Source organism: Dermacentor albipictus, chromosome 10 (assembly GCF_038994185.2).
Source record: "Dermacentor albipictus isolate Rhodes 1998 colony chromosome 10, USDA_Dalb.pri_finalv2, whole genome shotgun sequence".
NCBI classification, from domain to species: domain Eukaryota; kingdom Metazoa; phylum Arthropoda; class Arachnida; order Ixodida; family Ixodidae; genus Dermacentor; species Dermacentor albipictus.
In genome coordinates, this window is record NC_091830.1 from 27,850,008 (window position 1) to 27,866,416 (window position 16,409).

General features: G+C 44.9%; 1 long non-coding RNA gene across 1 annotated transcript; it reads right to left on the reverse strand.

The window, feature by feature from the left end:
• Positions 1-1,214: 1,214 nt before the first annotated feature.
• LOC139050656 (uncharacterized) lies at positions 1,215-8,958 on the reverse strand. The gene is made up of 3 exons (XR_011508999.1): positions 8,813-8,958; positions 5,029-5,353; positions 1,215-2,608 (listed from the first exon to the last, which is right to left on the reverse strand). It is a non-coding gene; the product is annotated as an uncharacterized lncRNA (long non-coding RNA).
• Between the last annotated feature and the right edge of the window lie 7,451 nt (positions 8,959-16,409).

The window sequence follows — 16,409 nt, forward strand, 5'->3', positions numbered from 1 at the left end:
CCGCAACATTCAGTATTGGCGTTAACCTATATTGTGGCATTGGTTAGCCTAGTGCCTCGCGGGGCCACACCCAAAGGGACCCACAACCACAACCGAAGGCAAATCGTGACCTGGCACAAAGCCGCGCATGCGTGTAGCCGCTGCGACTAGTTCAGACATTCAGTTGCAAAATCTCTCGCGCTTGTCGTCACAAGGAGTTTCGGTGCGATATGGTAACGAGCTACCTTTACTGCGCTCACAGCGCGCTTGTATTAAGTGCGCTGGGAATATCTTGAATTAAACGCGACTTCCAAGATTCTGAAAAGAAAATGGCGGTTATACCTTTTGGAAAGCTAATCATTGTTCTGAAGCTCACATTATTTGCGCCAAACTAGGTTCACCGCACCGAGGAACTTGTCTGCTAAAATGCAAGATTCACTGTGCTTGTAGACTTTCTAAACAAAACAAAAAAAGTTGTATGAACTAAAAAAAAACACACCCTGTATATGTATATGCGGTCGTCAGGACGTCTAGATTTGACGAACTGGTATAAAACTCTGGTTATATACTGCACTTGCAACAGGCAGCCAAAGCTAAAGGATTGTCTTATGTGTAAACGGCTTATAGTGAAGTTGAACAGAGGCGCCTCCGGCAGATGATGCTCGTCGTAAAATTCAAGAAACTACCCTTTTAGCATCAGTACGAAGCTGTCCCATCGTTTTGATACTTTGTATTGCCCTCGTAAGGAGCGCGACGTGAAACCATCGACCGTGGCGAGTTTGTTCGCAAACCTTTGCAAGATGTCCTAATATTGAATCATCTTGAACAGTTGCACCTGTGATCCGCGACCATGGCTGCCGCCGACATTCTATGTACGACTTGCGTAAGCGCTTTCTTTAACACAATTCTCTATGCGCGCTTGCTCCAGACATTGTGGCCTATTCTCGCTTCATCAAAAAAAAAAAGAAATGGCGAACATTTGTTGCAATCCAAGCAGTCGGCTGCTCATACGCGAAATTAGTCAGTTGTTTTCTCAATTTTGTTTATTGTGGCAAACGTAATTTTGCCGTCGAATGAAATTTGTGGGACTTTAGACGGTTGTCATAATGTTCTCAGGCTTGTGTAGACCGGAAGCCGAGATTCCTTGTTGACCTTGCTGAGTACTCAACTTCTTTTGCAGCAAAGCAATTGTTTCGAATAGGTAGGGTGTAGGCGCACAGCTTCAAAACAACTGCTCCAAACGTGTGCGAAAATTTATTTATAAAACTATTGGCGGTACAGCGACGAAAAATAGTGGTATTGATTTTGGATGCGAAGGGCAATTGTCCAAAGAGCTAGAAACGTGTGGATAACTAGGCGCGTTCCCATAAATGACTAAATTTGAGTTTATTGTGCTTAAATGCTTATAGGGTTTTCAACATCACATGAATTTCCGGTTTAAACACCAATTACACCTGACAGCACAAACAGCTAAGTTAAAGCTTCCCGTTAGTATGCGGCCAGTGTCACCGGGGTGGCCTGTGCTATTAGTTAGAGGAAGATTTCGGCTGTTGTTGCTGCAGTGTCAATCGATATAGGTTATGGAGAACTTCTTAAGGGCCCCTACCTCCTGTGGTAGTTGTAATGCCTCGCCTGCCTACTCCTACGGAAAAAGACGTGTGTGCATCTAAGCTAGGCTTACCACCTTCGGACCCAGAAAAGCCTACGGGGCTTGTGCCGGTGTTAGCCGAAACAGGTTCTCTAGCACTACGGGTGAATTCACTTTCTGTACCGGATACCAACACATTCTTTTCCTGTTCCTCCGCCAGCAGACGTAATTGCACCTAAGGTAGACACTGTGCCTGCGCTCTCGGAAGCGTTTCCGGTAGCTTTTGGCAGAGCCACTTCCAAGCTTGTGGTGCCACTCAGTGAAGATCCTCCGACACTATGTTTGCGGCTAGCTGCAGTGCTGGACACTTCACCGCCTGCGTTTGTTGCTGTGCTGCCAAGCATGGTTGTACTCATGGCACTTTTCCCACCTGCGGAACCGGGACTGCTTGCGACAGCAGCTGGAATGGTGCCTGCCACGCTTTGAGGGCCCATAAAAACAGTCCCTGTGGTTCTAGATAATGACTTAGCTGCTGCGCCACCTGTTTCCTCTGTTTCACCTGTTTCCACCTGTTTCCCTGATTCTGTGCCTACCGTCAAAGTGCCCTCCCCATGCCCTGCAATACCGTTCCATGATGTGCCCACCCGGTATCTTCGTGCATCATTCGGCTGATCCATCCCAGTCGGTAAGTCCGTATTCGTTGGGCCTCGTACGACGCCACTCAGTGAACTTACAGTGATGTGTGACCCCTCCCTGGCACCAGTTTATTGTTTGGCATTAGGCCTAAACGAAGGAGTTGTGGGAGCATGCCAGGAACACTTGGATTGAGGCACGCACGTCTTTTTTCCACCTTGTTGCAGTTCTACGTAACCCTCATTACAGACGCAGGCCCCAGTGTCGCAGGTGACGGCACACTTCTTTGGTCGATTTTCGCCGCACTTAGGGAGGCAACTCGGCACGCATGCATGGAAGGTTGAGTTTGCCGGACATATCGGAAGACATTTGTAGGCCTTAATGCACATCGTCGACCTCTTCGGGTGCCTGCGTAAAATTCACACAAATGCATTGCAAAGAAAAGCAACCGTTTGTAATGTGCAATGGACATTAATGGGCTTTTTAGGTAATGTGAGCAAGAAAGAAACAGGAAGCTAAGAAATGCCTTCTCATCATTACTTAGCCGTTGGCCTGGCGTGTTGGATAAAATTTGAAGATCGGACGTGACAAGATCTCACACGCTGGCATATTTTCAAAACAAGAATTTAGTGCACGATGTTTTCAGGCATATTTCAACTTGTGCCCCGCATAACAATAAAGTTGCTCCTGAGATGAAACATTGGCGGATGTTGCCGTTCGAAAGACGGACGGGTGTTGAAGGTACTAGTGACGGAGCAGACAGAGTGCATTCTTCGTGGAGTGCGCAGAGAAGCTTAGCCAGTGTGCATACTTTGTTAAGATGTTGGATTTAGAAAACGTGTGTCCTGCCTACTCCATCGGGCATGGCGTCATATTTACCATAGAAGGCTTTAGGGCAATTATAAATGCTCTAAAATGTTAGATGCGTGCATTCACGGTGTCATGGCAAAGCAGGTCAATCCCCCGACATGAAATGAAGGGTATCTTAAGGGCGTTGTGCACGCAACTTTTCAGACCCGAGGGTCAACTATTGGCCGAAGGATAATTGGCAAAGTTCGCTGTCTGCCTGTATACACTTGTTATATGGAATGGTGACTAAGTTTTCTTGCTACCCTAAAATACCCACAGGTGGCAAAATTGTAGCTGGAGAGAAGTGGGACAGCGTTATCGATGATGGGAACCGAAGCCTCAAAGCCAGAGGGTTATCACCTCCACTAGAAACATTTTCTGAGCACTCCTTTCTCAGCTTTTTTTATGGGTTATACGAGGCGCGTATTTGGTTTTTCATGTATTCCCTGTGAACTAAGCAAGACATGTCGTCTATATATTTTGTCATAATGGGAAGCAGGTTGTGCCTGAGGCTCAATCAATTTTTTAACTGTGTAGGTGAAGTGCGCCTTTTGCACGAAATTATCTGTTCATTCGTTCCAGTGCTTTACACGCGTATTTAGTGAACAAGGAAGAAAATTGCCAGATGTCATAAATGAAGAAAACTGCCATAAAGTTGACAGTTAATTAGTTATACAAGGGGAGAAATATGAGTGATACTTGAGCGAAGTTTCAAGACAATGAGTTTATTTTGGTCTTTGGAAACGCTCCTTAAATAATGATTGAAAAGTCTGCGTGGTCGTTATCGACCGTGTTGTCCGTTTCACGCCACCTGCATTTTGAGAATTGCACAGGACATCCAGTTCGAATGTGACAGAAATGGGGGCGACATGATGTTGCATGTCAAGAGAAAGTTTAATGTTTCTGACCTAAGTACGGGCGCTGTTATTATTCACTGAATGCTCATCTTAATTCTAATTTCATGCATTGCGCGGGATTTGAAGTAGGCTTTCCTGGAGTCCCCAATGAACTAAATAAGAGCCGCAGAACCGGAAGAGCCTCTGAGGTCCAAGCTGGGAAAATGAAGGGAACATATGGTTGAGCACAATGCCAAGTACATGGTTGAGTGAAGGACATTTTTAAAGATATTGAAATAATGCATTAGAAATTATTATATGACGTGCGTGTTTTCAACGCTGTGGAATAATTACAGGCAGCAGAAATGAGTAATTTACTGCGCGGAGGAAACAGTTGTGGAAATAGAGATGTCATTCAGCAAGCTTAGAAAAGTGTGCTGTCTTTTTGTGTTTTACATTAGGAAAACTTATGGCTACGGAGAATCAGAACATCACATATGTTCCGTACTTCGGACTGGTTGTGCACATCTGTGCCACGAGGTGATTCCAGCTGTCTGCATATCCGGAGATTTATTAAGAGCAAAGGTCTAATTTGATCCTATACTGGCCACGTCGTGATTATCCGCGCACTCCCGTCCTCTGCATGTGGGCATGCATTAAGCGCCTGTTTCTTTGACGCTGAGCATGTCGCATCCGAGAATATCAGAGGCGCCCTGCGTCAAGGTTCTCTTTCGCATTACGTTGCTCCACAGTCTCAAGTTTCCTTTTACGCGAGGTTCCTCTCCACTAAGTAAGACATTTCGTGAGATGCCTAAACTGCAAGCCGTACGGTACTAAAGACAGGGAAATTTACTGATGTGTAAGGTTAAGTGGTCATTAAGGGTTACGGACTGGATCCCAAGGGAAGGGAAGCGCAGCAGGGGGCGGCAGAAAGTTAGGTGGGCGGATGAGATTAAGAAGTTTGCAGGGACGGCATGGCCACAATTAGTACATGACCGGGGTTGTTGGAGAAGTATGGGAGAGGCCTTTGCCCTGCTGTGGGCGTAACCAGGCTGATGATGATGATGTTGATGATGATGATGATGATGATGACGGTTAAGTGGAAATTGCATGCATAATTGACGCGCACTAAACTGTACTTACACCACCCACCCGGGTGGGCAGGCACATCCAGGAGTGCACGGTAGGGCGCACGACGTGTTGAGCGGCTTGTTGCAGGTCGCGGGGCATGCTGGCGCGCACGTTTGAAAATCTCTTTGCCAGCGGAACCTGCACGCCAAGCACTTCTTCCGTGGAACGCACTCGCCCCAGGAGTTGCGCAGGTAGCGCCGCTTGCAAACGCAGCTGCGGCGTTTGCGCAGCTCCCAAGGGGGCGTGAATGAGGGCCTGCAGAAGCGGTCGCGCCGAGGCCTGACGCGTAGGGACATTTCTAGGGGACCGCACGTAGATGGCCCACAGCCCCTAGACCCTGCGATTTGGGTAGAGACGCGTGTAGGTCGCGCAATTGCTTAAGTCAAGCATAGCAAACATTTGGACCTTACGTCCTATTTCTTTACTGCTACCAAATTCCCTACTTTGCTTTTGCGCCACAATACCAGACAGGACTAACTAAACATTTTTATTATATTGGAATCACATTTTGATATATTATGATTACACACGTAGAAATGTTGACCGAGATACAATTCCACAAATACTCCCTTGCCGGTCTGTATAACACTGGCGTATAATTTAATATTATTTTTTGGTCTGGACACACACGGAAATATAAATACAGGAAGAAAACACTTCGAAACTGGCCCTCCAAATCAATTATAGTCATGCTGAACGAAATCCAAGTACCTACTTGAAATATCTAGCATTTGCAATTTAAATGCAGTGTGCATGCAAGCCAAACGAAGCCTTAAGGTGGATGAGTATTTTGCTGGTTGCAGGCGAATATAACCTTGTGAAACTTGCCGGCAAATTCTCCTACCCAGCGTCGTATTTCAGTAAAGTTTAAACATAATGGATGCCAATAGGTGCATATGTCATTCTGTTCGTAATGATTTCGTGATTGTGTTACGCTATGTTTCAACACTGACAAAAGAATGACTACGAAAACGAAGAATAGAGTTGTTTTTTTCACAGTTAAACAGCAACGTACCAGAATCATGAATGTGCACCAGCTGGCTCTGTTCATTGCTTCACTGATCGTATTCTTTCAGAAGCATGGCACTAAAAAAATTAAAGGGTCCCAGCAAACCTTTTCTTCCATTGTAAGCAAATAACATAATATACCAGACAATATTGGCGTAAGCACCGCAGCCATATATAACTTTCACAAAGCAGGAAATGTATAATTGCACTGCCAGGGTTGCTCATGCTTTCCAGTGACCCCACCGTTTAAACTGCGCATCACAATGCAATGGCATCCTCATACTGCTATTGACTTCTGTGAAAACGTTATGATCAACCTAGACTCAACAAAAACTACACTTTATATTGTATTTCTTTCCTGCCATCAGCTACTGAAGGCTTGTACTACATAAATTTAATTATCCTACAACGAACTTTTTGCTGTGCGCTTTATGATCGAGCCGCATACAGAATATATGTTGTTTATTTATTATTCGTTTGTGAACATTGTAATGCAAATAAAGTAAGGTGCTTCCATTTTCTGTACTTCGTAATTTTTCTTCAAGATTTGTCGATTGCGATCCCTGCACATATGTCATACATCAGACTTGAATTGTCCTCTCATTTTTCGGTATGTTCTCGGCAAAGCTTTTTTTAAATGCCTGTAATTTAAGTTGATAAATTGCAGTCACCGTTAAGAAGACACATAATGATAAAGCGGTGGTGACCTTGAGGTATCACGTTTATTTATACACCAATCCACGTGCTTATAAGTCTCAGAAGACAATTTTGTAAGGTTTTTGACATACTCTTTATGAATAAAGGGTAAATAAATAATGGGGTTTTACCTGCCAAAACCACGATATAATTATGAGCTACGCCATAGTGTGGGACTCCGGAATAGTTTCAACCATCTGGTGTTTTTCAACGTGCACCTACACGAGTGTTACGGCATTTCGCCTCCACCGAAATGGAGCCGCCGTAGATGGCATTCGATCCCGTGACGTCGGGCTTAGCAGCGCAGCACCCTAGCCCCTAACAAACACGGCGGTTACGACTAAATATATACGCAAATAAGGTTAAGAGGGAGCACAGACATCCACTAGTACAGGCGTCACAATACGTTCTGCCCAGTTTGGCGATGCCACTGCCTGAGATGGTTTTCTTTGTGGGTGTCGGTATAAAAATAAAAAGGAGTAAGTGATATTCCACTAAAACACCAATTACTTTGTGCTATGATTGCGCAAGTCAACTTCTGTCTTCTCCTGACACGTCTTACGCATGCGCCAAGAGGACAAGTTGATTTGCCTGGGCAACTTTTACTCTTGTGGCTAGATAAATTGGACTACGTCGAACAAGTTCACGAACTGGTTATGTACTGCACACTGGTGCACGTATCGGGGTACTTTCATGAACTGCAACTGGACTAAAACCAAACCAGAACGCGTTGAACTTGAACCCAAACCACAGCGTTATTTTTAACGCAAACAACATTTTTTGGGAGTTTACATATTTTGCGCAATCTCTTTCATGATAACTTACATCACTAGGTATGTGCAATTGGATATAGGCCGTTTAATATTCACACAATCTTGTCTGAATATTAATATTGTTACGCAGAATGGTGCCCCTAGAAACCATAGCCTGTTCTAAAGGAAGGCCGAGAGGGGAGACCACTGCAGTGCGCGCCTCATGAGCGACGAGTTTAGTGGGTGGCAATACGACGTGTCACTACTTCGGTGAAATTCGAATGACATTAACGTCGACACCCATCGTAACATAGTTCCTGCCAAACATTTTTTTCTTCTCTACACGCTCGTTTGGATCTCTAGCCTCAGATGGAGATCCAAATTCGTTTCTGCACATATTTTACTCTGTGCTTTGTGAAAGAAATAAAGTTGAAAATAAACTTGACTTCAGTTTTAGTGAACGTCGGCGAGTGTAGTGAATGACATTGTAAGAATGAACGAATGCGCACGAATGTGATCAGTCGAGTGTGCAAGTGAGTGCTTGATAGTGGATGTTAGTAGACGTAAGTGGAAATGTCACCATGAAGCGAGCTCTGATATTGCTCTGAATCAGTGATCTGTTTATTGAGCTGGTTATTCAGATGTGGTATGAACCTGTGAATGCGACTTCGTTGAGTATGTGGGTAGTTCTTTGAGATTGAATGGAGTATGAGCCCATAAATGGGTTAGAATAGATGTGTACGTGATGCCGTCAATCTGGCTGATCTCGAGTCAGTGTGAGTCCGTAAGTGTAAGTAAGTTGGCCTCAGTTTGTTTCTGGTGAGTCCCAGGGAACCATATGAAAAACATTTTGTGAGTGAGTCTGTGTGAGATATGTTTATGTTGCCCACCTATGCTAACCCCTATTTCGTTTAAAGGAAGCCGCGATACCATGTCAGAACCTGCAAACACTTTATCCAGATACGTTAGCAGACATCTTGTTCATTGTACCTATGATTTGTTCTAGGGAGTCGATGCACCTTTCTTGAGCAGTGACGTAAACATGACACTTCAAAAGTTGTTCATGCTAGCGTAGTCAAATGTGCCGCGTTGCACGCAAAGCTACGGCTAGTGAATACAGGAGACCTGCCGAAAAAGACGATATATATCAAGCGCGCGTCTGTGCTTACCTTCGGTTGCGGTTATTTTTCGTTCATGTCCACTACGTTTGACGTGTTGTCCTTCTCTTCTAGAGCAAAGAGGTCTTATTTTGCAAATTTAATTACTTGGCAAATGTCGTGCTATCACCAGTGATTACTTGGTTAAAGGAATAGGATTACACTTAAAGGAATAGTACTTACCCGTACACCTGCGTTCTGCGCTTACCGCCACGATGAAAATTGTGGCCAGGATTGCCGCATGGTACTGCATGCTGTTCTTTGCAGTGCGTGAAATATCGCGTGCTCACCTTTTGCCAGAATGTGCGGGAAACCTTGCAGCCGTTAGCGGTTCGCATGCAGGTGTGTCGAAAAGCACTATCCATTGTTCCACGTTGAAATGTCACTGGTATCTACGGCATAGAAAATTTTACTTGTATAGTTTCTCAATTCTATTTTCTTTGTTTCACCACAGTGAATTCTGGAAGGGCACGAGTCGTTCACGGAAATGTGAGCAAAAGTTTGACACCTCTTCTTATACTTACTCTTCGGTGTAATAATCTGCTTTATTTATTTCTGCACGTAACATCGCAATTTAAAGTAAGGAATTGCACCTAAATATTTTGCTCCGCATCTATTACCCTACACATACAGATAAGTCTAACAGGGCTAAAGTTCATTATGAATTTTCCTACCGGCTACACTTTCGTGAGCTAACAGCGCGCGTTCTAAAAGAAAGATAAGACAATAATTTTACTCACCACAAAGCAACAAAAACACACCGTAGTGGTTTGTAAAGAAAGAGCTAGTTAATTCTTTAGGTAGTAAAATAAATGTGTACACAGTAGTATGGCGAATCTTAACGAAAACTTCCTCCTGAGCATAATTCCCAACAGACGTTTTCCCCCTTTTTGCAAGGTCATTGCTTAAATATGGTAGCGTTTGGTGGTCTAGGAGCATTTATTTAAACTTAATTGAAGTAAAAATATTGTCATGGAATGTCTGCAAGCACAAAATAATAAAGTGAAACAACCATCCCATAATAGTTGTGCAAAGTTCATGTTTTATCTAGTGATTGACATTCCTGCTCTTAAAGACATTGAACAAATGGAATGTATGTAGCTTGGCGTGACAAAGATACATTCGTCACCACTCGACAAAACTGCTGGTATCAACGGCGAAGCGTCGATTTGGCGTTGCTTTTGTAAGTACAGCTATTCACAAACAAGGCAAAGTTCAAAATTCTGCGTGTGTCCGTGTGAACATAATGTAGTCAGGGCAGTCGAATATTTCGAAAAACGCCGCAACTAAGAATTGCACAGTTAAGTTTTTCACAGTAGCCTACTTTTTGCTATACGGGTAGAGCTCAAAACCCTTGGTTGCTTTGAACTGCCGGTGTTAAAGAGATTTCGCCATGGACGTACAGGCAAGGATGTGGTCATACTGATTGTTATTTTTAGTGTCATGAATAGTGTGACTGCGGCGAAGGCACTGAAATTAAGGAGGGAGTTGTACAATTAAGTTGTACCTTCATTGTCAACCAAGTATGAATGATGATACATGTAAGTGGCGCAGAGAGGCTACATTGGTATAAAAGGTAAGCAGCATTTCGCCGACTGTTGAACGCCTCTCTTTTGGTTTCTCACGCCTCTATGTGTAGTCACGGAATTCAGTGAGTCATAGGAGCGAAATTTGCATACACACCGAGTACTTATTTCACGTTATCTGCACAGTGGTTTTCGGGTAGAGTATAATCAGATGTATTCTTTCGTCAACCTGGCAGTTGCACGAGGACCTAGAATACGGCCAGTTTCTTGTTCTTTTTATTTCACCCTTCTTGAAATAACATAGATTCTGGCTTCATTGGAGCGCATAAGGCTGTTTGAATGATTGCCTAAATAACTCGCACACGCGTTGGTGACTTTTTTGCTGTGGTTCACCAACCTTTCACCAACCAACTTCACCTATATACAGTAATCCACAGCTTAGCGGTATCACATATGACACTTTATATGCAGTTTATACACATATTTAGTGGTTACTTATTCCAACTTTCTTTTATGAAATACTCTTAGGGCGTATTATATGTAGATGTAATATACAAACCCTCTAATTTGGTACTGTCTGAAAAATTTCTTCCGGCATTTGGTGAGTCAGTAAATACACTATTGAATCCCACGCTACCCGTTGGAGTGGTAACAAACGGTGTCCGTTGTATAGTTGCACTGACATCCTCTCCGTCATCAGGAACAGTAGTTGTGTTCATATAGGAGGTTGTATTATAGCACCTGCTAGTTCGTCACCGTAATTTCACCACTGTCCCCTGAGTTTGAACTTTCGCTTCTTAAGTCATACCCACCACCCACTGTGGGAACTGCTAACGCTGTACGTGCCTCAACTTCTCCAGCCCTGGCTTCGAGGCTGGCTGCACTAACGCTTGGGTATGCCCTAGGTGAGTTTGTTCTAGTGCTGGCCGAAGGAAACTCTTCGGTTCCAGTAGAGCGCGCACCTTCTGATCTGGATACAACCATTGCTTCTCCTGTACCTGTTGCTGTACCTCCTGTTCCTGTGAAGGTGCCCGCATAGATATTTACATTTATTGCTATTTCTTCATTGGCTGTTGAAGAGGAGATGCTTGGTAAAAAAAATAATAACACCTGTTATGTGTAAATATAAAAACACAGAAAAAATTGCAGTTTCGCCAGAAAGTCGAAGCATCGGATACAATAGCAAGTTCGTAGACACCTATACGAAATAAGGATAGTAGTTTTATCGGCCGTACGAACAAGATACCATTCCCTTACTCACTGAATTAACGAACATGGCGTCAGCGCGCAGCGCGCACAAGCAAACAAGAAAACATCAAATTCGATGAGTGCGGACAGGCGCTGTCATAACGCTGGACGCTGGTGTGAGCAAACGCTGTAGCAGTAGCGGGCAAACTGACATTCCTGTGGTCTATCGCTTCAACCCAAAAGCTACGTGAACGCAGCTCTTGGGTACAACCCCCCCCCCCCCCCCAACCAACTCCCTACCGCGCTTTCTCCCCGCTTACCTCCGTGTATGGCGCGCAACGGGCAGGTACACAGGACCCTATTCGGAGGGGGGGGGGGGCGGCGGTGGCAACCCAAGGTAACGTTTCTATGGTTCTATGGAAATAAAGTGTATCTCACAGCTACGCCTGTGTGATACGCCTCTTCTTTACTTAGCAAACAAGGAACCTCATCGAATGGACTTGCGCCGGAAGAACACTGCCAAGAACAAGTAAACACAATGAAGTGCAAATTAAAGATTTCAATCATGATCATCAGCCTACTTTATGTCCACTGCAGGACTAAGGCCTGTCCCTATAGTAGATTTCTACAGCAGCATACAACATAAAAAAACAGCAGATGGCAACCAAGGCACACGGACCATGCGGGGTTGTATTACTCCGCCAGCCAATCACAGAAGCAGACACAATCGTCATCATGAGCCCTTTTCGAAATGGGGTCGTACTTGATACCTCCGGAGCGTCTGCTGTTTTTGAAGTTTATTCTCCTCGACGGAAGCAATGAGGTGTGCAACAGAAATGGACAAACCCTATGAAGTCTGAATATTTCAGTCTTCAAAAGTCTACCCGCCATGGTTGTTTAGTGGCTATGGTGTTGGGCTGCTAAGCATGAGGTCGCGGGATCAAATCCCGGCAACGGCGGCCGCATTTCTATGCGGACGAAACGCGAAAACACCCGTATACTTATATTTAGGTGCACGTAAAGAACCCTATAGGTGGTCCAACGTTCGAGAGTCTCCAACTACGGCGTGCTGCATTATCAGCTGGTGATGTTGGCACGTAAAACTACATAATTATTTTAGTATTTAAAAGTATGCGGTTCATTTCACTGCTGAGCCCGTTTTACCCATGAAATTTCACTGCCAACTCAAGTGAAACTTCACAATAAATAGTTGTATCGAAGCAAGCATTTTATTTCAATTAAATAAAGAATTACGCGTTCGCGATTCCACTATGATAGGCGAAGGAAAATTTATAAAATTACACACAAAAAATAATTTGTGTGGTTACAGACTCATTTGGTTAATAGGAAAAGTTTGAAGTACGAATTATTGGCAGCCTCGCGGATGAACAGTGGCAGGTGGTTATGAGGGCGTGCGTGGGGCTTCACTGCAGACTTAAGTTGTATCTGACTATAGTGGCGTTTTTTTACTAGCTATGGAACAATTATACAGAAATATATATTTGCGGAACAATCACAGTTCTTTTGGATCCCTCGTTTTCTGCTCTACTAAGTGAAGTGCCAAACCGCCTCGTATGGTTATTTGGGAAGTTGCGCAACGATACGTGGCCACCAGTCCCGTACAACCGCGTAGAGCGCAGGACGCTGCGGTTCTAGACGTACCACGCCCACCATGGAATTTTAGAAAAAGTCCTAAATAAGCACAGGAGAGAAGTGCCTATGTGAGGCAGCTCGACTGATAGCTGTAGAAGTGTCATTCAAAATACACAGATTTGTTCTCCGCTTCCGGCAGCGTTTTCTTCACTTCCTTTTTAAATAAAAGATGTTTCTCCATAAATATTTTCATAAACAATGATTTATTTTTTTTTCATTTTCGCTTTGCCTTCTTGCTTGGCTGTTGCCTTGGCTTAATTTCTGAACTCCTTGCGACTCTTGCTTCCAGCTGCCAATTTTGCATGGAAAGTGCTGAGAAATTAGGGAAAAACCAGACGAGGTATAGGGTGACAGTGATATTGCTTATAGATTTAAGGGTTATTGAAGGGTTTCATGATAGACGCTGTTTCGCATTATTTTATTTTCCACCTTATCTAACCCATATCGGTGGTATGTGGTTCGACGATCTGCAAGCGTTGCGGCGAGCCCCCACTCGAGGAAATAAAGCAAAAGGAAAAGTAAAACTCAATTGGCATTTCCTGCGTCTGCAACTCGTTCCTCAAGCATACAGATGAGCTGAGTACGAACCGAATCAATTTCCTGGTCCCTGGATCAGCCTAAACAATTAAGGTTTAACTAACGAAGCAACAGCCATGAGCCTGACCATTGAATACATGGTGACAACTGAACGCATCTCCAGTTAATCGCGCGGGCATCGAATCGCCTTCACACCCCAGGACATGCCGATAAATACCGCCATCCAAAAGGAGTGTAAAAGGCAGCAAAATGCTGACCACGAAATAGCTGTCAAGTCTCAAGATTGATTTGGCGGCGCTTTAGGAATGTGTGTGTGAGGATTGGTAGCGAGGCCGGGGAAGAATGTATGCCACTTAATTTCGGGAGGGGGGGGGGGTTACGTTTCGGGGTAGTAGGCCCTGGGTACGTGCCTGGAGCGCGAGGTTGAGCCGTGATCGTCAGTTATCAGTTCCCTTTGCGCCGGTCGCGAAACACGTAGTTGCTGCCGGAACACATTAGGAGCGCAACACCACACCCTCTCACTCCTTCCCATCCCCCCTATGGCCTTCAGCGCGACGGAAGACGGCGCGTTTGCTCTCCGCTTTCTCCTTCGCGCGTGTCAGATTGAGCCGCGATCATCGGCTTCCCTTTCCCTCGCGTGCTTCCAGTAGGAGATGCAGCATACGACGCGCGGCGACTGTGTTATCGCGCTTGAACTACATAGGAAACATGAATGCTACGGCGACGAGAAAAGCGCGCCTGGAGGGTCCATGCAATGCTAACGCAATAAGACAAAGAACGAAAGGATGCTACCAAAACATTTATGCACATAACAACAAAACAGAGAAATACAAAGAATAAAGAGGTCTTATACAAAAAATAGGGAATAGTCTGCAATCCTCGCTCAATATTCGAGCAAAAAAATTCTAATGCAAGCATAAAACTAATGCAAGCATAAATACGTTGTAAGCCTTTCTAGTTGAATCCGCTTGGTATTCATTTCAGCCTAGAGTCATGATGACGGTTCTAAATGAGCTTGGTAATATTTTATTCAGTCAGAAATTGATGAATTAGTATTAAAATACTTCCACAAGAATTAGCAAAAACAAAAGGAGATTAAGCATTATTACCAACACAAATATAGCTTGCACACTAGACAATTAATGAAGGTGAACGAAAAATTCCTGATTCATTGATATTTTAATTTTGAAGGTGGAACCTGTTGTTGTCACGTTGCTTCAAAAATTAGTATAGTAAGACATCATCAAAATCGAAAACCTAGGGGAATCAAGTAGCGCAAAAAGCCACGATCAACAAACTGGATTCGCCTGCGTGGTTTGCACATGTCATGCCCACTTTTGCAGTAGCGGCAAGTTCTAATATTGTAACTGGGACACAGTATAAGCAGTGTAATTTAAACACATAGTTTTCTGCAGTCACTTAAAGGACAACAGCGTATTTATATGCCCAATACTATTCATCAGTTCTCATCGCCCAGCATTCCACGTAATAGTTCAGTCTCACCCGGTTCCTCAAGGGTCTGGTTCACTGGTGCGCGTTCACCGCCGTCCACACCTTCGGGGTACATTCGAACGAATTCCGGGAATCCCCACAACACGGAACGGCCATATACAGCAGAACCACCTGGGTATGGACCTCCTGTCTCTGTCTGGATGCCTGAGTTGCCATTTCCCACAGCAGCAGTAGATAAGTATGGACCGCGTAGATAAAATATGGAACCAGGCACGCGGTATGCTGGGATGCCAGGGAACCTTCGACGGAGAGCTCCACCATAACCAAAGCTGCCAAGTGGTCCTGCATTGCTTGAGCCCATAACGGTTCCAGACGGGAACGCGCCCACGGTAGTAGGTAGCCTCGTACCCCCAGTGAGTGCTCGAGAACCGTTATTTTCGCCACGTACTGTAGTACCTTGTGATTGTGTACTTGTTACGGGTACTCCGATATTTTCGGCTCCATGTGTTGCGGTACGAGATGAGTGCGCGCCGCTTTCGTCTACTCTGATACCGTTTCCTCCAGAACTTGCACTAACCGATGAGTTGGCATTTTGTGGGCCTACGTTGATTCCGTCTCCTTCAAGTGTACCAGTTCCAGCTGCTGGTATACCGGTTGAAGGTTCTCTGACAACACCTGTGTTAAATGGTGCGGTATTTGTCGAGGGTATCCTTGCTATATTTAGTCTGTCATAGGGTGAATGCAAGCTTCCAGCAGAAGTTAGGGTAGGATTTTCCGTAGCAATTCTAGTCACTGGTCCATTGACTACTGTAGAAATTGGCGTCAGCCTGCTCCCTGTGTCTGTTGCGGCTCCGCTACCACGAAGGCCAGGAGAACCACTAGAGTGCGTGCTCTCCAAGTTAGTTGCAATACTTCCTCCGGTGACTACTGCGGGAGATGATGACGATGTACCTCCTGTGTTTACTAATACAGAGGCTGGGCGTGCATCTCCCGAAGTTCTTGCGGCGGTACTGCCTGTATTGCTGTTGACGTCGGCCCCTTCAGACACTGAAGAAACACGCAAGGGTGTACTATTGCCGTCTGTACCAGGCTGTGCACGAACAGGTACGGGCGAAATTGATGCACCCACACCGATACCAGCACCACTATGACCTATGTAAGTAGGTGCAGAGACACCTGCTGTACCTACAGAAGTCCTTCTGTTTTCTGTCGACGTAGGTGGGAGGCTGCCTGGTCTGCTGATTCCGGGTGAGGCACTTGCAATGGAAACTGGCAGGGCTGCACCCACTGAATTTACAGTGACACCAACTCCACCAATACCTGTGGAGACTACGTTTCCTGAGCTTACACCAGCTGCGCTAGGTCCTGCAGTAAACGGTGGCCGCCTGCCTGGTGTTCCTACTCCGCCCCCACTGGTTCCTGCA